We start from the raw sequence: 26,234 nt of genomic DNA on the forward strand, positions 1-26,234 counted from the left end.
GCGATGGGTGGCCTACCGATCAGTTCTCGTAAGGCCAGTAAGGCCTTGCTCAATCTCTAAAATTTGATTCGCGGTATGCGAAGCTTATCTGGATCACAAACCATTTCCGAAGTATGACTGATCTGAAGTGGTGCGATTTGATGGTTTTCATCTGTGGTACATTGGCCATTGGTTTTCATCGGTGGTACATTGAAGAAGAGAACATAATCAGCGACACGATAGACTTGGGCACTGTCGTCGAGGTCACGTACTTCAGAGTCGATCAGATGAGCTGGTTCTCGAGGATGTTGTTTCTAGAGTGGGATTAAACTTTCGCCCGTTCGAGTTCTATTTTTATTTTAACGGGAAGTTTTTAACAGACAGCTGGAGGAAATTTCGTCCAGCATCAATCAGGATACACCTCCGTTTCTGCACACGTTCTGGTGAACGGGTCGAATTTGCTGGAGCAGGCTGGATGACTTCCAGTTCATCTTCCACTGCCCGCTCCACACACGTTCGAAAAAAAAAGGACTGCGATATGTCCACTTGTTTGTGTTTTAACTACCTTGAAATTCGCCAAACACTCTTAACAGAATTTTAGTTGATTATTTCTTTAAGAATAATCCTTTTTCACAGTACTCTTTTCAGAATTCCTCAAAAATAATTTTTAGATAAAATATCTTTATTTGAAATAACTATTTTTAAACGTGACGTAATTCGTCTTTGACTTTCAATCATGGAACGTAAACAAACACTTCATGGGGAGGGGTTGGTCCGTAATGCTATCCAATATCAACATGAAGCTTTAATGTGATAATTTATTAGCTAGAGAAAGTTCTGAAGAGGGTAAAGGGTGTCCCACATCAAATTGCATCTTTCTCTTGAAAATTTAAGTAGAAGTAGTTGGTTACACTGTATTTTTATCGCTGTCAGTTTTTCGAAAGTTGGAAAAAATGACATCACCTGAAAAATCCTCAACTCTCTCAATCGGGACATCGGAAAACAACTCGGAATCGTACAGTTAACGGCGATTCGTGTGATTGAACGTTACTACGAAACTACGAAACTCTGAGCATCGAACGGAAGGAGAAATGCGGTCAGAATAGATGTTCTATTAGTGATCAGGATCACAAGCGCGTCGTGAAAGCGTTTAAGTGGAATCCCAATGCTTCGGTTAGGGATGTGGCCAAAAAGTCTTTCGTTCAGAGAGCCAAGGACCGGGAGGGACTGCATACGTACAAAGTACAGAAGGCTCCAAATCGTGACGAACGGCAACATCCGGTGGGAAAGTCACGGGCCCGGAAACTGTACACCCAGATGCTGACAAAGCTTCAGTGTCTCATCATGGATCATGAGACTTACGTTAAGGTGGACTTGCGGCAGCTCTCGGGGCTACTGTTCTTCACAACCCAGCTCAAGTTTGATGTTCCTCAGGAAGTAAGGAGGCAGAAACTTTCAAAGTTTGCCAAGAAATACATGATTTGGCAAGCGATCTGCTCATGTGGCAAACGGAGTGCGCCGTTCGTGACTACCGGGACTGTAAACGGGGAGATCTACCTCAAAGAGTGTCTACAGAAGGGTCTGCTTCCTCTGTTTAAGCAACACGAGGGTCCTACGATTTTCTGGCCGGATCTAGCTTCGTGCCACTATTCAAATGTTGTCCTGGACTGGTATGACTTTCGTACCCAAGTACATGAACCCTCCCAACGCACCGGAACTAAGGTCCATCGAAAAATACTGGGCTATTATGAAGCCGGCACTACGGAAGCATCCCAAGGAGGTCAAATCTGAGGAAGACACGAAGAAAAAGTGGGTTTCCGTACAGACGAAGCTGCAGCCAGATGTTGTACAGCACAGCATAAAACTAATGAAACATGCACATTTTTTAAATATTGAAAACCTTGGAAACTTAAAAATTTAAACAAATCGTAGCAGTGTAAGTGCGATTCGTGGTCGTGCGATTAGTGGTCGTGCGATTAGTGGCGCCAACTGTCGTTAGGGCGTAATGTAAGTTCCAGCAAGTGGGGGTTTGATACCTGCACCAGGCAGTGGAACTTTTTGCATCCCGAAAATTTCCCAACTGATCTACTGGGTGTTGTATGTTGTCCTGTCCGTTGTCTGGTGTTGATTGTTCGGTCTGTGTAACCTCTGCTTGAAGACGGTGTCAATTGACCTTAACAGCAACGTTTGATCAAATTTCCCAGGTAATATTTTAAGTTTTATTAAGTAATACAAAGCTACTATAAAACAAAAGCCTGGTCAAGTCTGCTTTGCCATTGATGCATCCACCAAAATCTCATTCAGACTAGAATCTGTCTAGTTGGCCCATCCTGGAGACGGTTCTGAAGGGTATATTTGCGAAGTTCCTCAAGATTGATTAACTGCAAAAGGTTTTACGACGAACGAATTGAGAACCATTTGAAACCCGTATGTAAGCTACAATAAAAGCTAAAGGCAACAATAAAAGCCTTTTAAAGCCATTTTCCTTAGCCGCTTGCTGAATCCACTAGAAAAATCATCAATCAAGATAGAAAAAGCTCCATAAATACCATCCGATCTTAACAAAACAATTAAAATATAAACTGATCATAGAAAAATCCTATTCAATTTCCAAAATTATTAAATTTGTTCTCATGAAATGGCGAAGTTGTAGGTGTCATATTAAATCTTATGTAATATGTACTGGAAAACATCGAGAAAAAGCCCACCCTCGGAAAACGTTGATTTTACTTATTATTTTATTTGAAAGAAAAAAACAATTATTCTTCAGATTGATCATTAAGCTCAGCCGATATATTTTTTTATGATTATCGTATTTCAAATATCTGCCCATTGCTAAATTAACTAAAATAAAGTTATATCCAAAGAAATGCACATTGAAAACGAAGATTGTAAAAATCAAACAAAATAAGTGTAATATGGCAATGGCTTAAAGGTTGGTTTTCATGAGCCATTTGTGAAAAGTTATTTTGCCTAAATGAAATCATTAACAAATTTTAAAATTTTAAAATTACTTTTATGAAGAAAACTTGCTGACTGAATTGTATTTATCTAAAGCCAATTTGATTGATCCTAACTCGATCAGTTTTATGGCAGCATTTATCGAGGCAAAGTTGTTCAAATTGTAAACAGAGTAATTGGGGATTTTAGTATACACTTTAACAAGTCTAAACAACATCAATATATGCTTTTTGCTCTCATTTAAAACCGAATGGTTTTATGGTTGCTTCAATAATGATAGAACAGCTTTATAGAGTATTTTATCAAGACATTAATTAACAATTACTAATGAAGTTAATGATTGATTTACAGAACAGTTTTATGGAGGGATTGAGAGCTGCTTTAAATTTATTTTTTAAACAAGACAGTTTTTGACTTTCTTTACAGAATATAAAAGGTTTTTGAAACAGAAATAAGCTGGATTACTAAGAACGAATGTTTTACACTTTGGAGTGCTGAATTTAAACTAATTGGATTGTTCATTGTTGTTTTAAAACCATCATAAATCAGAGTGGATGCCAAGTAGCTGCTGAATTGTTACTTGGGTTAGAACCATTTAGAAACAAAATTTGCAAGATTAAAAATTGCTGAGTATTCACTCGGCTGTCGATAGAAGCAGGCCACTCTCGATGTGTGTCACGCAGTCATCTGTTTACTCGGCAGCAACTATTGTGTGGCCCTCCTAATTGCTCTTAATCAGCAGTTCTTTCGGTCGATGCGACGTCGACTTTGGAAAGCAACCGTTTCGTGATGAGTGTGTTAGTGATGACCACGTTTTGCATCCATTGCTGCAAAGGAAGCCGTGTACCCCAATTGCCAACACTGCCATACAATGAAACCACTGGAAGTGGATCCCGTTCTGATGGAGGAGACTTATTGGTTAGCGGAAGATAAAGTATTTATTGTGTTGTACCTTTTGACTATAGTTCTTCGATGTTGTGTATACTGAACAAGAATCCTCGTCTCTGTAAAGTTATTTCAATTGAGCCTTATTAAATAAATAAATATTAATAAACAAAAATCAAAGTAGCTCACTTTTAGCACAATTGTGAATGATTGCCCTTACAAAACAATTAGGCATAGTTTCATACACAAAACAGAGAAGGTCGAGTCTGATAGATTCCTCATTTGGCGTGGACCTGCTCAAAGAGAAAAAAAAACTTTAGATCGTTTACTGTAATTTAACACCACCAATCTTGTAGTTATAGTAAGTGGCGATTGTGATAATTCGAATCACCCGCAGAAAAGGCGCGAGTTGAGCGCGTAGTTGCGTTCGCAGACCTCTTCGCTAATCAATCAACGTCAGGCAGGCTCTACTGATTGTGCTTTTATGTTGGCTTTATTACTTCGTTCTCGTCGCTGCGTTTGAAATTCGGGCTATCCATCGTCGTCGTCACTATGGGAATTCTAAGCACTGCTGGGAAGGGAGCGTGGATTATCACCTCCCGAGCATTCAGCTCCCGAGCAGCATCACGCAACGAATGAGGATGATAAATAGTGGATTGATCCATTCGGGGATCAGATATGATGGTGATTAGTGAGACGCATTTTCGGTGGGGTGGTTATATGATGGGCTATGTATCATGCTGATAATCGATTTGTTGACAAACGCTTTGCGACGCGTGATGTTTCAGCGGTTGGAAATGGTTAACCGGCTATTTTGTTTTTAATATTTTAGAATTCATAATACAGGACGATATGAAAATCGTCAACTTCACACGTCCGTCAACTTAACAACGGCCGTAAATAAGGCTTTAATCGCGATGTGACGGGTTTTTGCAAGTTTGAAACCGTCAAATGCATTTATCTCCAGTTCTAAATCAAGATTTGAAGAGTGTTTGAGAGTTCTAAATCTGTTATATTTACGCTAGATCTGAATTTCACTTCCGACACACTGATATTATTGGTAACCATAATATAAGGCGTACGGCTTTGATATTACTATCCATATGAATATCATTCGGAAAAGTTAAAAATCTTAATTTTATCTCAATAAATCAACTATTTTGTATAACCGTTGCATTGTTTAATATTACTGATGAGTTTTCAAAAGATCGGTACTCGATTAGCTGGTGTATATAAGAAAAAATGCGGCTGAACTTTGAATATCAGTGGTTCCTTTACGATGTAAATGTCATTTACGCACTGACATTGAGGTGAATGATATTCATATTCCATCTGTGTGAACTGATACTGACATCAGGTGGTTAGTGAAATTCAGCATTTTGTATGTATTGATATTGATATTTTGCAGCACTGGATGCAATTTGATGTGGGACACCCTTTAGCTGCGCCTTTACCGCCTTTATTTTTGGTAAATCTACTTATCCAGGAAATCATCTCAGGATTCTTTGCAAATTACAATAGGCATTTCATAAAACAAATCAACTCTATGAAATCATTCCAAGATCAGATGATTCATTCCAAATGCTTCATAATTTGTTTATATACTCTTACCAGGCGGTGCTTCTGAAATTCCAGCATTTTGTAACGCGCCACAGCAAATTGCTCCCCCGTCAAGATTTTCAATTAGCGTAGCGTCGCAGTTTACAAAGTACCCGATCCCGGCGCAGAAAGCAACAATCATGCCGTTCGTTCATCAAATGTTGTGTATGATACAAACAAAATCGCAATCCACCAGGGCAGTAGGTACACACTTGACTCGTCGGATTATCTCTCCAGCAACAGTTGCGTCGCGTCGGGGTGGAGATTGAAGCACAACGAAAAGCGTCACTTCAAAATTACTTACAACTGACTGGTGCCTGATGCTGTTGGTGCGGCTGGACCAAAACAGAAGATGAGCCGAGACACTCGCTTTGCGCTTGATCACTCGCAAACGAGTCTGCGGGCAATGTGAGGAATAAGTACACGAACCTAATACGGCCCACTGTGTGATTTGATTAACCTTGAACGCAAAACAAGTGCAAAGTGTAGTAAAGCTTGATCATGACGGGGGAACTAATCTGTCTGAAGTGGATGTAGACGAAGAAGACGGCGAAGTAGAAGAGGACTTGAGCAAAATTTATCGCTCCCCAATTGATACAAGTCGTGAGTCGAATACGCAACGCGTTCGGAAGAGTTAACCAACAGATGTTTCGTTGATCCACCTAGCAGTGTGTGCTGAAGATGCTATTTTCTGTCTAATGAAACTAGGCACCAAAATGTGCGAAGATCAGTACACCTTTCTTCACGTAAAAATAAAAAAAACGATGGTTCGGTGTGATCGCGCGTGTTCATCATCGTCTGGCAGCGCACGTGGGGGCATTCCTCGATTTATTGACAACCGAAAAGACCAACCGACGAGACGATGGAGATGGCGTTTGGAGGTGAAGGCAAACCGGCAGATGTAAATAATATAATGAGGATGCTGATGACGTCGCTTATGTGACCTAAAGACGAGAGGCGCAAGCTTCACAGAAAATTTGTGAGAGGTCTGTCGGCCGACAGCCTCCGCATCGTTTGTATCCGGCCGCCGTCGTCGTCGTCGTCGTCGTCGACGTCGGTGTGCTGAATACCGAATTTGACGGGCAATTGGACATGCATGGCATCAATCGCGGTTCAAGTGCAGGAAGTCGTTGAGATACTATTACACGATTGGACAATTATCGGCTATGCGGTTATTAGAGAAGGTTTCGGAGTACATAATGGTTAATTGAAACGAGGCCTTCAATTTAAGGCAATTGCAAACGAATTCAATATGGTTAATGTGATTGGAGAACGGAGTATGACAAGAACGAATAAGAATAGGTCTTCTTTTACTTACTTAGCTCTCAACTTTGTGTCTTATGAGCAGCTTCCAAGAACAAAGGGAGTTGAATTCATGGTTCACAGTATGGCGTTATTTGTTGGTTTATTAATTTATTTATTAACGAATTTATTGATTTAGTTATTTTAAGTACTTCATCTGACTTCTTCTTCTAAAAGATATTTACGTATCTTACAAGAGTGTTTTTCAACGTTGTTGAACAATGCTCTCAACAACTGTGTTCATGAAGCACTTCCACAGTTATTAATTGAGAGTAGAAGGTCATGTTTCCCAGATTTGAAAAAATCCCGGGATTCGGGTAGAATTTTCTGAAATCTCGCGATAGTTTTAAAATGTTTAAAACTGACTACAGTCCTGAAAAATAATGTCTTTATAGAGTTGGTTGGAAATGCTAACATAGAGCTTTAGTGTGATAATTTATTAGCTAGAGAATGATCTTTAGAAGAGGGTAGGTGGATAGTTCCGTTAGAGTACGGCAGTATAAAAATTGAATAGGCGAATCCATTAGAAACAAAGCGATCGTTTCAACCTCTGGTGTTAAATAAGGAAACCATCAAAAGAGTGATGAGGGCTAAAATTTTCGCCGTGAAGCATAGGAAGAGGAAAATGTTTTTACCTTTTCTGATTAATTTATCCATCGCAGGTGCTTGTAATCATCATCCACATGGAATATTTTGTTTTCTGTATCGATTTTTCAGTGGTCCGGCTGGTGCTTCCACATAATTTTGTTAATAAAAGTGAAGATTTATAAAACTACCCCAGCGGTTATGATGTTCTGGATTTTTAATATGGTGTTATTTGAACTTTAAATCCGTTCAAATATGTGAAAAATAATAAAATAAGACCCCTCTCGACGGAAATATGCAAGATACCCATAACAATATGCGTTAATTTGATATGTAAAAATTGTAATTTTGATGTAAACAAACCGTTTGGTTGACGTTTCCTCTCATAATCGCCTACTGCACTCTACATTGGTGGTGCATAGAAACAGCCTATAGAAGTTGAAAATCAGCGAGGGCCATTAATGCGACAGTTTTAAAGTCAAACGCACATCTTTTGCCTAACCCATACGATGTATGCGGAGACTTGAAGCATGTCTTCAAGTTTACAGGCAAAAAATGTGCGTCCTCTTTTTGCTCATTACCAAAGACATCATATCAAGAAGACTGGCAGCTTTGCCAGAATCCAAGCGACAGATACAATAGCACTGCGCTTGAGTGAAGGTGGAAGAAACGCATAGAAAAATTAGCAAATACACAAACCTTTCTTCTGAGGATGTAATCTTTGCTATCAAATTCGTTCGAAGTATTTACCTTTGAGCGGCAGATGACGCGATTGTACCTGGCTCATAGCGTTCGTATGAGAAAATGGAAGAGTTGCCAGTCTTCTTGATTTGTTGTCTTCGTCATTACTGACTGCGGCGGTGGAATAGTTCTAGCGACGTTTCATCACTACCTAAAGCCCCACGATTGCGACAGCATTTCCAGTCGATGGTGTGTTATAATGCAATTCTTCTTTACCCAACTATTGTGTCAACTAATGTCTTTATGCAATATCCAAGCTTGATAAAAGAATTAAGACTAATAAATTGGAGTTCTTTCAGTCTAACTAGTTTTCTTATAATAAGATTTCAAGAAGCAAAATGTATTGTTCCTTTTGATCAGGCACAATAAAAATTACATTCACAGCTTAATACCAGTTTCGGGGTGATCACTGCATTCAAGAAATGAAATTAAAGCTCGATTTAAAGTAAATCTGGACGCACGGTTTAATACACCACCGCGCCTCTGGTGGTTGGAACAAAAAACGTTTGACAGGCATTTGTTGATGTTTTATTGACGAAGAAATTGGTGAAAAGTTTTTCTCAATTGATCGACGCAACCCGAAATTACGGATCATGGAACTTGAGAAAAGAAAATTAATTGTGCACAAACATCTAGAGAATCCTTCGTGGTCTGCCTCAAAAATAGCAAAAGTGTTAAAATTCACAAAGTCAACGGTGAGTCTTGTAATCGAACGTTACAAGGATACTCTGAGTGTGGATAAAACACAGCGCATCTATCATAAAAGTGGCACTAGGGACAAAGAGCTGAAGAGAAAGGTGTTGAGGTACGTGAAAAGCAACCCAGGTGTTTCCATACGTGATTTGGCAAAGAAATACGATTCCAACTTTTCCACCGTGCGTAACATCCTTTCAAGAGAAGGATAGAAGTCTTTTTGTGCCAGTAAACATCTGAATTGCTCCCTGAAACAAAATTTAGTGGCCAAAAAGCGAGCACGATTACTATACAAACGAAATTTGATGGCTTTATTTTAATGGAAGACGAAAAATATGTCAAAATGGATTACAAACAAATCCCCGGACGAAAGTTTTACCTGGAAACTGGTCATGGGGATGTCTTCTAGGTTTCCTTATGTTTTTGCTGATAAGTTTGCTCGGAAACTAATGATTTGGCAAAAAATCTGCAGTTGTGGCCAAGGTTTTCATCACATCTCACACAATGACGTCGACGGTTTACATTAAAGAGTGTCTGAAAAAGCGGATTTTACCCTTCATTCGGCAACACAAGACCAACGTTATGTTTTGGCTGGATCTAGCCAGCTGCCACTACTCTAAGGAGGTACTAGAATGGCATGCTGCAAACAATGTTAATTTCGTCGCCAAAGAGATTAATCCTCCGATCGAAAAATATTGGGCAATTGTCAAGCGAAAACTTCAAGGATGCGGTAAAGAAGTGACAAATGCACAACAAATACGTTTAAAGTGGAATAAGTTCGCCGGTACAGTGTCACCAGCGACTGTGCAGATCATGATGGCATCGATCACAAGTAAAGTGCGACAGTTCGTTCGAAACGGTGAAATGCAATAAGTTGTTATTTATCGTTTGAAAGCTGAATAAATACCCTTTTGTTTGACGTTTTGATCAACCGTGTATGTTGTTTAATTCTTGAGTTATGATCACTTGAATGCATCCAAATTTACTTTGAATCGGGCTTTACTGGTTTTTCCCGGTTTTGACATTTTTTTCCCGGTTTCATATAAAAAGCTAAATATGTTATAAAAAGGTATACCGACATAATTGATTTCAGCAATTGATATAACTGAAAAAATACAGCATGGAGGCAAATATTATAGATAAAAAATATGGCTCACGCTTCTATTATCCCCAAGACAAGATTTTTCCCGAGGGGGACGACTCTATTAACGATGCAGAAAAGATTGTGTTTTGCTGTGGCTAGCTGCGCGCACGCTGAGTAGATAGAAAGAAGATTGATGATGATTTAGACGATTTCCTGCAAAGAGATGATGCACGATGCAAGTACATGCGAGAAATGAAAGAAGATTTTTCGAAGATTGATTCGCTAGTGTGAGATTTGTTGTGCATCTAGACTTGAGATTTAGATGTGTCGCCCTCCTCGATTTTCCCCGACACTAGCGGCTCTAGTGACGCGAAAGGTGACTAGTACATTGTAAATTTAGCGTAACAAGCCCTAATAAAAATTGTATGGTTAATTTGCTTAACGACGTGTTCTGGGTATCATCCAAACCATTTGTGGAATAGTTCAATGATTTGGGTTATCGTTCGTATATGGTTATTTTTTATTAGGGAGGCTATCATAAACAACTCACAGTTGAGTAAAATTTTATTCACACAGTAAGAAAAAATACCCAAAATTGAAGAATCAAAGTGACGATTGACTAACAGATGGCGAGTCGGTCAAAATGGTAATGACGTTCTGTCAAATTGCATGACATTTTTTTAGTACATCATCATTTTTGTAATTGCGGATTTTATAACTTATCGCATAACCAGTTTTGGCTTTGCATTGATTCGCCAATTAAGTTTATATCTCAAGCACCGCCGGGATTTTCTGAGGTATAAAATCTCAGATCACGAAGGGTGAGGCGTCAGTAGCATTAGTACTCAGTACGGAAAACAAATCAAGGAAAACAAGTTTATTCGCTCTTTAGTACTAGCCTCGCTGTCATCTAGCGCATGGAATAGAGTAAAGGCCCAAACGCAATATGGCCGGAAGTGGAACGGAAACGGCAAGTTTGACAGTTGTCACAAATGACATCAAGATGCCTAACCGGAGTCGATTTGGTTCTAAATAGTTTTCAATCCGACAAGTAGGCTTACTCATATTGGGCTTTTCCGCTTTTCGCGCTGCCGTTCCGCTTCCGCTGTAATAGGCGAATCCAATTGAAACTAAGCGATTGTTTCAGCTTCTGGCGGTGAATAGGGTTAACCTCAAAAGATTTTCATCGTGAAGCCTAGGAAGAGGACTATATTTTCACCTTTCCTGATTAATTTATCCACCGCAGGTGCGTGCAATCATCATCCACGTGGAATATTTTGTTTTCTGTATCGGGTTTGCAGTGATCCGGCTGGTGCTTCCATATATTTTTTATGAGAAAAATTAAGATTTATAGAACTGTTTCAGCGGTTATGATCTTCCGGATTTTTAATGTGTGGTTATTTCAGCTGCAAATCAGTTCAGATCTGTAGATAATCGAAAAATAAGACCACTCCCGATGGAAATTTGCAAGTTGTGCAATAAAATGCACATTATTTTGAGTTTTGAATCGTCATTATGATGTAAGCAAATGGATTGGATGACATTTCATCTCAAAATCGGCTAGCGCATTCTACATTGATGGTGCATGAAAAGAGTCTATTGCGCTTGAGCCTTAAAGAGGAATGAAACGATACGAAATGGGACGCATAATCAAAACAAAACCCAAATAAGGCTACCAGAATCTCTCCCTTTTATACCGGCGCCATTCTAAACATGCGATTATAACCATAGAGGTAACTCTAAGACTAGTAGGTCCCGAAGAAACGTGCTCAACTTTTTGAATCAGCTCTGGTACTATCTTCGGTCCCAAGCTTATCGATGCACCCCTTGAAACATAGGAAAATCCATTAGCCCCTCATTTTATCTGTCAAACTTTCATAGCGAATCAAAACAAACATAGTGCAGTACTAGAATTTTGACTATAATAGGATACGTTAATCAATTTAGTTGGGGCAAATAGGCTAGTCAAGTAGTGAGCCAATTTACAATCGTTAGTTTCCACCGGTTGATTATAACCATTTCCCCATAATCTGGATACATTTTACTCATCGTAATAAAACCGGTTTACTAAGATTCTGCTAACTCCTTATAGCACATAAGAATGGGTACCTTCTATCCAGTCTCTGGGTAGAATCAGAATAGCGTGTAGAAGAAGTGACCGCGTACTTTTAACATCTGTCAATTTCTCTGTTAGCTAAACTAGAAAAGAAATACTCAGAGGGAGAGATGGGCGGAGAGCGAGGGGGACAACTCTATCTATGATGCAGAAAAGATTGTGTTTTGCTGTGGCTAGCTGCGTGCACGCTGAGTAGATAGAAAGAAGATTGATGATGATTTAGGTGATTTATTGCAAAAAAGATGATGCGCGATACAAGTAGATGCGAGAAATGAAAGAAGATTTTTCGAAGATTGATTCGCTAGTGTGAGATTTGTTGAGCATCTAGACTTGAGATTTAGATGTGTCGCCCTCCTCGGCGGAGAGAATGTTTTGAGCCAAATGAACTGTCAGAATCTGAGCCAATCGAACATTCCAATTAGAATTTTCCGAGGATTTCTTATTCTGACTGGAATAAATTTGAGAGTATTGCAATCGAACAGAAATTCAATCACCTTTATGTTTTGTGTGCTTCTCAAATTCAACTTGTTTTTGAAACCAAAAACAATATTCTAACTCTATTGATTAATTGATCTTCGTTGGTTTATTAATGGCACCAAGAAATGTTCAAAATATTGCGATGCAATCAATTATTATTTTGCACGTAAATCGAATCAAAAATAAAAGTCATTTGAAATGCTAGCTTCTAGCAAGGGTTGCAAGATAATTTAGGAACAAATCCCTGCTGCCGAATTGTATTTTGTTTTCTCCTCCTATCTCTCCCTCTGAGTATTTCTATGCTAAACATCTAAACTATCTGGATAGTTTTTTATTGATTTTTTTAAATGCTATTGGCGTTGACGGCGACTATATAGCTCTTTACTCCTATGAGAAAATCCATAAGCAAACGTCAGACTGTGCGTGAAACATGGCGAACTTTGTACTATCCTTTCACTCCTCCGAAAATTCTCATAAGAAACTGTCTATATTTGCTGGAAGAACGCCAATGGGTCGATCGTTTTGTGCAGTTTCTGGAAATATTGTAAATTTCAGCTAAGCCATACCAAAGTTTACTAAATTTTATGAAAGTGCATGCCTGGACAAGCTTCTGCCGCAACCCGGCACTCAAGAAGAGCAGTCTAATTTATACTTTGCATTTTTAACATTGAGAATTCATTTCAAAAGATCAACGATACTAATATGGAGTACCCAGGACCATATCGGAGCTAAGGGAGGCCTCTTAACTAGAACATAGAATCATAATTAATATGTCTATCTTGAATAAAATTAGGATCCCAGACACCATCATTTGAATTCGCACATTTAGAGAACCGACCGAAGGAAATTATCGTGTAAAGATTACGTAAGATAATGTTTATGGCCCTTATACCTTAAAACCATTTCATAGAACGGTATCCAATATCAAACAGCAAATGGAAACGCCTTCCCGCTCCCCTTCCTTGCCGTGGCAAAAATCTTTATCCACTAAAGTAACCCGTCGCCATTTCCAAAACCCCTCAGCAGAAATTTCCTTACCCAAGGTCAATGTCTTATTCCAAAGCTGCTCCCCATTTTGAAATGCTTCTATTAACAAAAGCGACGATGGCCATTAAAAATCATTATTTGTAGACATTGTAATGAAAAATCCCAGAAAACCCTTTTTGAACTGCCCGCTGTTGTTCACTGAATGAAACTCCAAACGGGCATCAACATGTTCAAACGGTAAACGTTCCTTGTGGCAGAGGGCGGCAGGGAGGGATCTGGAGTAAGTTCTCCTTTTATGACCGCCCTTTTGTGTTTGCTTATCATTAAATGGCTGACGGAACTGAAGCTTTCCAGACGAGTCCTGTCCTGTCCTGTCCTGCACCTCGTAGGATGATGAGCATTGAAAATTAACCGTCCAACTTTTTGCCAGGTGGTGATGGGTGCTCTGCTGAGGCACTCAATATGCTCATTTTGCTTCACACAATCAATGTTGAAAAGCTGCCATTTTTTGATGATGGGAGGGGGAAAGGGGGGAGCGAGGATGTTGACGAGGCTTTTCAAAACTCGGGTGTGTTGATAACAGTTTATTTTACGGTCCATTTATTCCATTGTTATGCGATTTTTGGCCCTGGATTCATATCAGTGCGAGGGCAGCTGGAATATAAGGCTCTACCCTCCGCCGTCGACACCTGCTGTTTAATCGACACTTGAATCAAGTTCTTGTGGAAGTGATTTTCGGTGTTATGGGAAACGAGACGCTAAAGTGCTAGGCAAATGCTTTGCCTTGGGATGTGGAGGAACAGGGCAGGAATTTTTTTCCAGGCAATTAATTCTGGCTCTGCAATTTAAAAAGTGTCACATTATGTCTATTCAGCAATGAGTTTTTACTCATTCGCATCATTTGAAGTATTTGAAATGCTTTTAAGTTTGCTCTATATTTTTTTTTATTTGATCTCAACACCCATCCATTTCGTTCTGTAACGATCAAAATGATTTAAATTGAATCGTTTTTTTATTTTAAAGAAAATGCTCCATTAAAGCCACGGATCGTGACCGACCGGTAATTAATATTAAATGGAATTAAAATTTCAATTTAAGGATAAAATTAAAAACCATTATCATCGCCGTTGCTCTGGGTAGTTGGTTGGTCGGTCGGTCGGTCGACCAAAGTGGCCTCTGAACTCGGTGCAGTTCAGGCTTCGGAGGGTGATATACCGGGATCAGACTTCAGACAGAATGTCAACATAATAGGGTTGACACCAGATAGCGAGCAAGTTGCTATATAGCAAGTGCTCCGGGGGCAGTTATGGGCTATAATCTCACACCTTAACCGCGCGATGGGATCGAAAGCTATCGCAGCCAGCCATTCATCCGGTACCTGGTACCACCCAGCGTGAAATCGAGATAATGAATACTGAAAACTCCCTCGTCCAAACCAGCGTTCAGTATTAAAATGCAAATTATCCAATTTATGTCATTGAAGTTAAATTTAATCTCAGCACGGAGCAACTCTTTATCTTTCCGTTTCCGAAAGAAATAAAAAATGGGATTTTCCAACAATTCATTTAATTTCTCTTCTCTGCGGCAAGCCAAATTGTCTGTCATCAAAGGTGTGTTCATGTGAATCTTAGCTTGTAGTCCAATTGATGAGTTTTGAGTTAAATTTGACAGACGTGAAATATCCAAGAAACGCTCGATGCTCAACTGATGTTGTGAATGCTTTTAAGTAAACTGACTGCTAACCTCCAGATCGGGGGTGAATTGAATATCAGTAGTAGTCTACGGGGCTACTATAAAAAAAACCCGGTTTTTGTAAAAAAAAATTCTAAATTTTAGGATGGACCGTCCACATATTGTAATACCAAAAAAAAAAACACCAACCGGGAAATGTTGGATTCTATTACAGATTTGTATAAAAAGCATGCAGAATGTGCAATGTTTCGCGACATGAACAGAATCTGTAATGTGGCCACCAGAAGGTTTTTAAATAAATTTTGAAATTTTTATGATAGCTTATTTTTTGAAAAAAAATTTGTTTGCCCAATTGCATTGCGTAACGGCGCCGGTGCTGAAGTGGTAAGCGTGATTACCTCTCACCCCAGCAGGCCTGGGTTCAATCCCAGTCGGCGCCGCCGGGATGTTCTGAGGCATAACATCTCTGATCACGCCTTCCTTCGGATGGGAAGTAAAGCCGTTGGTCCCCGGTTCATGAGTTGATAGGTCGATAGGTAGGGTCCAGGTGTGGGAGCTGCCTTCCTGGCACGTCGGTAGCATTGGTGCTCAGCACGGAAAACAAGATCGACGGAAAAAACAAACCAAAGGAAAAAAAAAAAAAAATGCATTGCGTCTCGAAAATTATCTCGTGAAGTAAGAAAATTTGCATTCTGGAAAAACTTGCTTTTACACTTGTACATCATTGCAAGAACCGTCATTATTTTTTTATAAAACATATGCAGGGCAATGAAACCACACCCCAAGCTCCTTCCCTGATCCTATCCTTCGGAAATTTACCCCTCGGCCCAACTCCTACTAAAGGGTGGAACGGTTAAAAATTGGTTGATTCAAACTTGGAGATTTTTTTTTTAAATCTTGCATATAAAAACTAGATATGAACTCAAGCATAACTTGCCAAAAGGACGTAAGTCGCAAAAATAATCAAATATATGTTTTGCTTTCAACCGATTATAAAATACATCTCTAGGCGTATCCCACTCTAAACTTTAGTTCCAATATTTATTAAATATTTTTAAATATCTCGTAAAAATCGCTAAGTATTTTTAAATATTTTAATTTTAGGTTTTATTCATCGTAATAACATTTGTTTTATGACTGGTTGCTAGTGCTGTGTTTGTTGTTTTTTGCTCCATCAGTTCAATAATTTTAGTCACGTGATCTGATCATTTGGCCGTATAAAATGAGTTTATTTTAAATGAAGTGTGCATTCATTGTAACGGGTACGTATTTCAAGTGTGCCTACGAAAGGATATAACCAAATGTATGTTTTTCAGTGATCTAAAATGTGAAAATGAAGTACACCAAGTCTTGTTGATCCGTTTTCTCCAACATCAGGATCCTAGAAGACGATTGTGCAACCAAAGAGCTTTAAATGTGTACAGTCCTCTGCAATTAAAGAATATTAATTTACTGTACAGTCAGTGTAGTGTGTTCATCATATGGAAGTGTTCCATATTTGTGGAAGAATGTATGTTGTTGACTGTATTTATTATGAAGTAAAAGCTGAACACAATGAAACTGTTTATTCTCAAGACTACTACAAATATAACAGACGAATCATACTTTACCGAACCACGTATCTAGAAATAACAATAATTTGATAATAACAATATGGTTTTTTAAACGATAAAATTAAAAATGCAAAAAAGAGCATTTTTGGAAGGTTATCGTTCAGCTCATTAACTTATTTAATGAGCATGCCCCAAATATTTTTTTTTATAATCTGTGACGTAAAATCATTGTAACTATCCACTAGAAGCTAGTTCAAGCCTCTAAGGGAGCATCCATTAAGTACGTCACGCTCTTAGGGGGAGGGGGATTAACAGATATGTGACAAGCAATGCATTAGGTATTGGAACAACGTGATGAATAACGTTGGCGTAACCGCCATACAATGAAACTACTGGAAGCGGCTCCAGTTCTGATGGAGGAGGCTTTTTGGATAGCGGAAGATAAAGTGTTTATTGTTTTGTACCTTTTGACTACAGTTTTAAGATGTATTGTATAGTGACCAAGAATCCTTGGCTCTGTTAAGTTAAATCGTTTGAGCCTTATCAAATAAATAAAAAAAAAAACTTGGCGGCCTTTATGAGCTTTAAGTAGAAGGGCATGGTATGGTGGGAAATCCATGGGAATGTTGTTCATTTCTGCAGCACATAACGCTACGGAAGCTATGAGACTCGGCTCTCAGGATGCCACAAGTTCCGATTCAGTTCCGTTCCTGAAGGGGACGTGTCTACATCGCTGACGGCTGGTCTAAGCCAGTTGGCAGTTGTTGGGGTGGGCACCAAAGGCCTTTTTTTGCTCCCGGGTCTCCGAGCGTTGGCGAGGTAGGGAGAGTTTTCGGAATTATGAGAAGCTTGACGAAAAGGGTTATTTAGGCTTTAATGTAATGATTTTATTGATCCGATGGTGGGCGGGAGGTGAAACACTTACGCTGCTGCAATAGATAAACCAGCCACTGTCGATGTCAAGCTACCGATCCTCATGGCTATCGGCGGCTGTAGTGTGGACTGATCCCAGATCCTGGGAGACCACGGACGTTAGCTGTCCCAGAGGTTGAAATCTCGGTTTCCGAAAGGCACATTATCACCGCTCTTCACACACTACCTTCCAAAACTGCACTCTAACAACGTGCCTCACGTCCCTGAATCCTATCCAAATTTCACCAGATCCAGAGCTACATAATCTCTGACCTTCTCGTCTCTTCATCGTGGCTCATCCACCTCCCAGCAACTCCCTTTCGTTATGCGTTTTGCTCTATCCGCTGTTCCATCGTGGCCCTCTTCATTATGGGAGTCCAATCGCAACCCGTCACGAAACGCATAGATGACTGGCTATCGACTACAAATTGACCATTAACTTTCTGAGCAAACTGAACACTGTTTCCATCACTATCGTCTTAAAATTATGCGCAACAAAAAACTGTTACCGTTCGTTAACAATATAATAAATGTTAAATGTACACAAAATTGGATAAGATTTGAATCCAAACGTCAGGTAAACAAACAAATGAAATTTGTCTAGATACTATATCAACCGAGCAAACAAACCATCGCTAGATATTTCTCAAGTATTTCTTAAGTATTTATAAATATTCCCAGGTATCTATAGGTATGTCGATAGAAATACAAAGTTTAGAGTAGGATGCCCCTAGAATATTATAAATATTTTATAAATAGATACAGCCACCCAGCTTGTTGAGTAACAACAGTTTGCTTCTGCACATATTCCCAGCGTCAGATATGTTGAAGAAGTGGAAACCGTTCCGCAAGAAGGATTTCCGCAAAGCCAAGATCTAAACTGTTCTTCCCATTATCATCTTTCCGTTCAGATGACGATGCTTCGTGGCAACCCGATACTGGTTGTGGATTTGATCCTGTAGGATTTCATCCAGCTACAGTGAAGCCTTCGTTTGAATCCTGCGAAAAATGTTTTGAAATGTTTGTTTTTGTATTTCCGGAAGCAACACGTTTATTATTTCAACCGGATTCTAATAATCTAGCACTTTAATATTGAACTCTACATACCATTTTGACAAAAAACGTGTAACGTCTGACAGTAGATGGTGCGATGATCGTCTCATCTCCGCATTTAACATGGAATATTTATCAATTTTGGCTAGTTATGCAAAAAAAAAAACCAACCAACCGACAGTATCGTAAATTCTTTCCAAGATAACGCCGTATCTTCACTGCAAAACAAAAACCGGCGTATCTGATCTGACCAATCTGTCAAATCGACAAATCATGCAGGGTGTATCTTTTTTTTTTTTCCTTTGGTTTGTTTTTTTCCGTCGATCTTGTTTTCCGTGCTGAGCACCAATGCTACCTAGTAATGTATCTAGTAATAAATTTGTGATTCTGACGAATCAATCAAGGTGTATATGGGTAGCACACAAGGAAACGGTTTATCATTTGGTTTTATCAAAAGCTTTGTCCGTGTTTGCGAAAACTCAACATTTTTCATAATTCTCTTAAACTTCATCCCTTTATACAACTAATAGCAGAAACAGTTAAAAAATAGCATTTACTTTAATATAGGATTTAAAAATCTCATATTGCTATCCAATGTTTCTGATATACTATCAAATGGTACATACGTCCTTTTGAAAAGTTATGCTTGAACTAGCCTACGACTAAAAATCTCTACAAGGCCGGAATAAATCTCATTTTTTATGCACACGGTGGTACCAACCGGTGAACACTCGTGTTTATTTCAGTTACCGTGGGGACGTGATTTGTGATTAGCCATAGTCCATATATTTGAAATGACGTTTCACATTCATCTAGTTATGGCCGGTTTTCATTCGAATAATCGATTAATCGATTAACGAACCGAAAAGTAAAATATTTTTGTAATCTGTTATATCATGCCGATATAAGAATTAACTTCTGCAGAGGATCATCACCGATCGTTTCAAACAAGTTTTGCACTCTCATTGGTGGAAACATGACAGCACAGCGAACAAAAAACATTCGATTAGTTGTTAATCGAGTTATTAAAAAATGCGACATCTCTGATTTTGGTGTGATTGTTGTGATAAAAAAGCGCGCAAAATTTCATCTCTACCGAGGGGGCAGCAAAACCACAAAATTACCTTGCATACTGGGGGTATTCATTGGATGAAAGGGACCGTGAAAGAGGACACTAAAATTGAAATTTTTGCTTCCGACAGATTCATCTTAGTATTCATCTTTGGTGTTACCAACAATCAATACGAAACTAACGATTTTAAATAGACTCTCCCTCTCTCTCTTGGTAACTCTAAGACTAGTAGGTCCCGAAGAAACTTACTCAGCTTTTTTGTCCAGCTCTGGTACTATCTTCGGTCCCAAGCTAATCGATGCACCCCTCGAAACATAGCAAAATCCACGAATCCCCTATTTTATCTGTCAAACTTTCATAGCAAATCAAAACAACAGAGTGTAGTACTAGAAATTCAACTAGAATGGGGTACGTTAGTCGATTTGCTTGGGGCCAATAGGCTAGTCAAGTAGTGAGCCAATTTTAAATCGTTAGTTTCCACCGGTTGATACAACGTTAAACAGCAGCTTTGGAAGAAATCACGCACACCATCATCTATACATGTACGAACCCACACCACTGAGCGGAGGGTACAGCGCAAATCAAAACACGAAGCGGTGTCATCTAGGATTGGGCAATCTTCAGAGAAAGATCGATCTTGACGGAGATCTTATATTTGGCTCTAGAATCGATCCACTGATTAAATCGGTACCGTAAAACGGGGTAGCATTGATAGTATATTTTACAGCAATGAATGTTTTTCAAATTTTATATTTTTAAAACAAGTACTGAGAATCCAAGAGTTAATTCGTTAGTAATATGTTGAATGAAAGTTAAAGCATTTGCACTATTTTTATAGTTTTGTGACCGAGCTTCAGTATTTTGATTTGGGGTTACTTTGATACTCGATGAATGTTGAAAAAATGAGTGAAACTCAAACAATTTAGTTCTTTAAATATGAAACTTTGAATGAGTATTTAATCAGAAAACTTCATAAGCAATAAGAATACAACATTGAATTTGTGATGGCTGTATCGGAAATACATTTCATAAGTGATGGTTTGAGTGCTTTTTCAAAAAGGCTAAAACACGAAAATGATTTTTTAATATTTGTGTAAATATTGTGTACATTCTATATAAAAACTATATACGATATCAACGGAAATACCTTAAGCTACAATATGGAACCAATGTTTGTTATTTGGAAAAAGCACAGGGAGTAAATTTATTCATTATATTATACTATCAAAGTTACTCGCATTATCAAAGATACTCCGTTTTGCGGTAACAAAGAATCGATCTTTCGTCGATCGATCTTATGGTTTTAATTTACCTTTCTGACGTTTTTAACTCGCACACTTGCGTAATCCCATTTTCAAGTGCTTAGTTTGCTATCCTCACTTTCGCTCTATAGCAGCGCTGCCATTTATACAGATTTATCTGTATTATACAGATTTTTTAATCTTAATACAGACCCGATACAGAATACAGATTTATCACAGATTTTTAAATTACAATACAGATTTATACAGATTTTTATAAAATGCTTGAGAAAAAAAAATCTATATCAAAATAAGTTATCAAGCAGTTCTCACTTATATCAATATATGTTATAATTTTGATATTCTTCGCATATCGTTTAGCTCTCATTTTTGTTCTGTTAGCCATCAACTCCATCAAAATGAAATCAATTTGAGTTATCAGGAATAATGAAAACAACATAATTCTTGTTTTCATTTTGTTCTCACCCTCTGCTCGGGAACCTATCAAATTTCCATCGACAATTAATCATGTTATGGTGTTTTTGACAGCATTCACAACCAGAGGACCAACCGCTTTCGGATGCATATGGAGCTGATAGTAAACGATTTGAGATTGTATGGGGATTTACAGTATTAATTGAATATTACCAATATAAGCATGTATGTTAAATACAAGAAAAGTGCCCGAGCACATTAAAATGGTACAAATACAAGTACTCGTAAACATTTTACTTGCATTGAAAATGTATTTCGTAAGAAATAGCGGATTTTCTGATATTCTCCATACTGCAAAAATGATTTTACCAGCACTGGCGGGGCGACATCTCTCGACTTTTCGGTGTAACTACCACACAAATGATGTAATTAATTGTATTCATCTATATTAAAAATATCAAATAGTAATGAACTCGTGCACTTTTTTGCATTTAAAACTGCTTATCAGGAAGATAATGAATAGAAACTAAAATCTCCATACATTTTCAAACGGCTTCATATCACTCTTATAAATAAGTACGGACGATATCACAAATGGCGCAATTATATTCCATATGGTTAGTACGATAGCCCGAATAGGTGGTTAAGCACTTTTTATGGTTATTTTGTATGCACTGTATTTGTAAAACAACAAAACATGATTAATTAAGAAAAAAATCGTCAATACAGAAAATACAGATTTTTTAATAGAGTGGATACAGATTTTTTATAAAACCACCTGGCAGCTCTGCTCTATAGCCAAAAATGTTGGTTTGTTATTGTTATCCTCACTTTCGAACTATACGGCCACTATTCCACTATACGGCCATGGTTCTCGGTGGTATTGAATCGGTGGAGATACTCCCTCCGCTGGATAAGTACTCCTGTTTATCGCGACTTATCGTTGACTGCGCTCTTCAAGCACCGACAAAACGCGTTCCGGGTGTTTCCGTTCGCAAACGACCTCTCACTCCGTGGTGGGATAAGGATAGCACCGACGCGAACAGCGAGAAGTCCGCCGCGTTTAAACGCTTCCGCAAACACGGTAAGGTCGGGGATTTCAAGCGGTACACAGACCTCGAGAAAACTTTTAAGGGCGTGATTAAAGCCAAAAAACGCGGCTACTGGCGTCGGTTCGTCGATGGTTTCTCGCAAGAGAATGCGAAACGGGTCATCACCGGTCAACGAAGAGAAGGAGTACTCAGACAGTTGGATTATCAGCTTCGCGCGGAAAGTTTGCCCGGATTTGGTGTCGGTTCAAACCAACGTTCGTGATCGTCCGACGGGTAGTAACGAAATAGATTCCCCGTTTTCGATGGTGGAATTTTCTTTGCTCTCCTCTCATGTAACAACTCAGCTCCAGGAATGGATAGAGTCAAGTTCAACTTGCTTAAAAATCTCCAAGACGTCGCGAAGAGACGTTTGTTGAACTTATTCAATCAATTTCTGGAGCACAAAATTGTTCCGGATGACTGGTTGAGTTATCGCCATTCGAAAACCCGGTAAACCCGCGTCGGATTATAACTCGTACCGTCCGATCGCGATGCTGTCCTGTATATGGAAATTTTTGGAGAAAATGATTCTTTTTCGTCTAGACAAATGGGTCGAGTCGAATGGTTTACTTTCAGATACGCAATTTGGATTTCGGAGAGGCAAAGGAACGAGCGACTGTCTTGCGTTGCTTTCAACTGAAATTCAACTGGCCTATGTGCAAAAACAGCAAATGGGTTCAGTTTTCTTGGACATTAAGGGGGCTTTTGATTCTTTTTGTATCGATGTCCTTTTGGATAAACTCCACGACAGTGGGCTTTCACGAATTATGAACAACTATTTGAGCAACTTGTTGTCTGAGAAATATATAAGCTTTTCTCATGGAAACTCGATAACTTCACGAATTAGTAACATGGGTTTCCCCAGGGCTCATGTTTAAGCCCCCTTCTTTATAACTTTTATGTTAATAACAATGATGGTTGTCTTGATGAAAATTGCTCGCTAAGGCAGCTTGCAGATGACGGGGTTGTGTCCGTAATAGGGCCAAGTGCACCGGACCTGCAAGGACCATTGCAAGATACCTTAGACAATTTGTCTACTTGAACTATGAAGCTGGGTATCGAATTCTCTCCGGAGAAAACTGAGTTGGTTGTTTTTTTCTAGGAAGCATCATCCTGCACAGTTATAGCTTCAACTAAAGGGTAGAACAATCACTCTAAGTATATCTTTCAAGTATTTAGGTGTCTGGTTCGATTCCAAAAGCACTTGGGTAAAACATATTGCGTATCTGAAACAAAAATGCCAGCAAAGGATTAATTTTCTTCGTACAATTACCGGAACTTGGTGGGGAGCCCACCCGGAAGATCAGGTTGTACCGAACAACCATCCTTTCGGTTTTAGAGTACGGCAGCTTTTGCTTCCAATCCGCAGCAAAAACACACATCCGTAAGGTGCAACGGATCCAATACCGTTGCCTTCGTATTGCGCTAGGCTGTATTCACTCGACTCATACGATGTGCCTCGATGTACTCGCAGGTGTTCTCCCACTGACAGAGCGTTTCGCTGAGCTGTCTTTCCGGTTTCTCATCCGTTGTGAAGCAATGAATCCTTTGGTAATAGAACACTTTGAGAAGCTGCTCGACCGAAATCCTCAAACAAGATTCATGAGTTTCTACTATGAGTACATGACGCTGGAGGTTGGTCCTTCTTTATTAATCTCCAATCGTGATTGCTTTCAAGTCTTCTATAGTTCCTCTGTAAATTTGGATCTGACCATGATGCAAGAAATCCATGGAATACCAGATCACCATCGGTCGATGGTTTTTCCCTCAATTTTTGCAATCAAGTACCACCATGGTAGTAACGATAAAATATTTTTTCACAGATGGGTCAACCATAAATGCTTCCACTGGATTTGGTGTATTTAATCAATTTCATAGTGCCTCCTATAAACTGCAGAAACCATGCTTCTGACCATTATTTCATTTTTACGGATAGTCTTAGCTCATTGGAGGCTATTCGTTCAATGAGGCCGATGAAGCACTCCTCGTCTCCTGACCAAAATATGATCTAAACTGAGTGCTTTATCTAACTGCTCCTATACTATCACCTTAGCTTGGGTCCCATCTCATTGCTCAATTCCGGGCAATGAGAAAGGGGACTCGTTGGCTAAGGTGTGCGCTATGGAGGGCGATATTTTTGAGCGACAAATCGCCTTCAACGAACTTTTCTCCATTGCTCGTCAGCAAGTCCTCATCAGTTGGCAACAAAAATGGAATGGTGGTGATTTGCGAAGACATTCTATTCACCCACAGGTGTCGTACAAACCATGGGTTGGACATGAGCCGCGACTTTATACGCATTATATCAAGGCTTATGTCCAATCACTGCTCGTTAGACTAGCACTTCTATCGAATTGGGCTCTCAAGCAGCAATTTATGTGCGTGTGGCAGTGGCTATCACGATATCGGTTTGGTCATATACCCTACACCGTGTTGCCAGATCTGAGTTATCCACATCCCCCAGGGCCCGAGGAAAACAACCCGCGATACCCGTTAGAGATGTCTTGGCGAGCCGAGATCTCGGCTATTTGAATTTAATTTTAATTTAATTTACTTTAAACGGATAGATCTGAGGATTTAGTAGTGTCATCTTGTGTTCTCTCAAGTTGTTAGCTGCCCATCGGTGTACCCCCATGTTTGTCTTTTTAATCAGTATGTCGCTTAGTTCAAGATCAAGAGCACATTGCTCTCCAAAGCTTGTGCTCTCAATCCCTACCCTGCCATCCATTTGTTACAATTTGTTACCCCTAACCTCGAGATATCCGCGAGTAATGAGCCCCCGCTTTACTAACGTTAGTTTTAAGTAATTTTGTTTGTCAAAACAATGAATATCGGCTCCGTAAAGCTACAGCAAATGAGCCTGGAAAAATAAACGCATTATAAAAAAAAAACTTGTCCATCGATATACCACACAGATAAAAACTCTGAATTTTAATAGTGATTTTTTTTTAAATAATTACTTTATTTGTACAGGCTCAATCGAATACACTTTACAGAGGTGAGTTATCCTTTCCGTTATACAATATTACTGTCTTATATTTAAAGTTAAAGGAACTGCACCGAGTACTCACGGTTGTGGTTAGTGGAGATTTATAATTTTTTTGGTGGAAAAAGGGAAGAAGGAGGTTTGAAATGTGGTTTACGATACAAATATTTAATTAATCCTAAAACATGAAATTATTTCTATTCATCTTGAAAACAAGCATTGAAAAAAAAAATCCCCACTCGTACAAAATATAAACTAAACACAGGGTTAATCAAACTTACAATCTAAGGTTAATATTCTTAAAGTAAACATATATGAGTTTCATAAACTCCAGATCGCGTCTAGCCAAAATATCCCGAACTGGAACATTAGGTTGTCTACCTCGAGCCCGAAGGGAATCGTACAGTTCAGATCTGACTCTGCGATACTCAGCACAAGACCAAAGGATGTGATCAGCGTCCTGGTAACCTTGTCCACATTCACAGAGATTGCTGTCTCCCAACCCCACACGGAACAAGTGAGCGTTTAGACAATAGTGATTGGACATGAGACGAGACATCACGCGTATGAAGTCTCGACCCAAGTCCAACCCTTTGAACCATGCAAACTTCGACACCTTAGGGATAATTGAATGTAGCCATCGTCCCAAGCTCCCTTCATTCCATTGATGTTGCCAGCTATCGAGCGACTGCTGACGATAAATAGAGAAAAATTCACTATAGGCGATTTGTCGATCATAAATGTCGTCTTCCATAGCGCCCACCTTCGCAAGTGAATCCGCCTTCTCATT

General features: G+C 39.1%; 1 protein-coding gene across 4 annotated transcripts in view; it reads left to right on the forward strand.

Annotated features, from left to right (window-relative positions):
* Window positions 1–26,234, forward strand: part of LOC135712517 (Ig-like and fibronectin type-III domain-containing protein 1) — a 573,983-nt gene that overhangs the window by 38,686 nt on the left and 509,063 nt on the right. The window lies entirely within an intron of this gene.

This window comes from Ochlerotatus camptorhynchus, unplaced genomic scaffold (assembly GCF_037179485.1).
Source record: "Ochlerotatus camptorhynchus isolate MF236.1 unplaced genomic scaffold, CSIRO-AGI_Acam_v1.1 ptg000491l, whole genome shotgun sequence".
NCBI lineage: Eukaryota > Metazoa > Arthropoda > Insecta > Diptera > Culicidae > Ochlerotatus > Ochlerotatus camptorhynchus.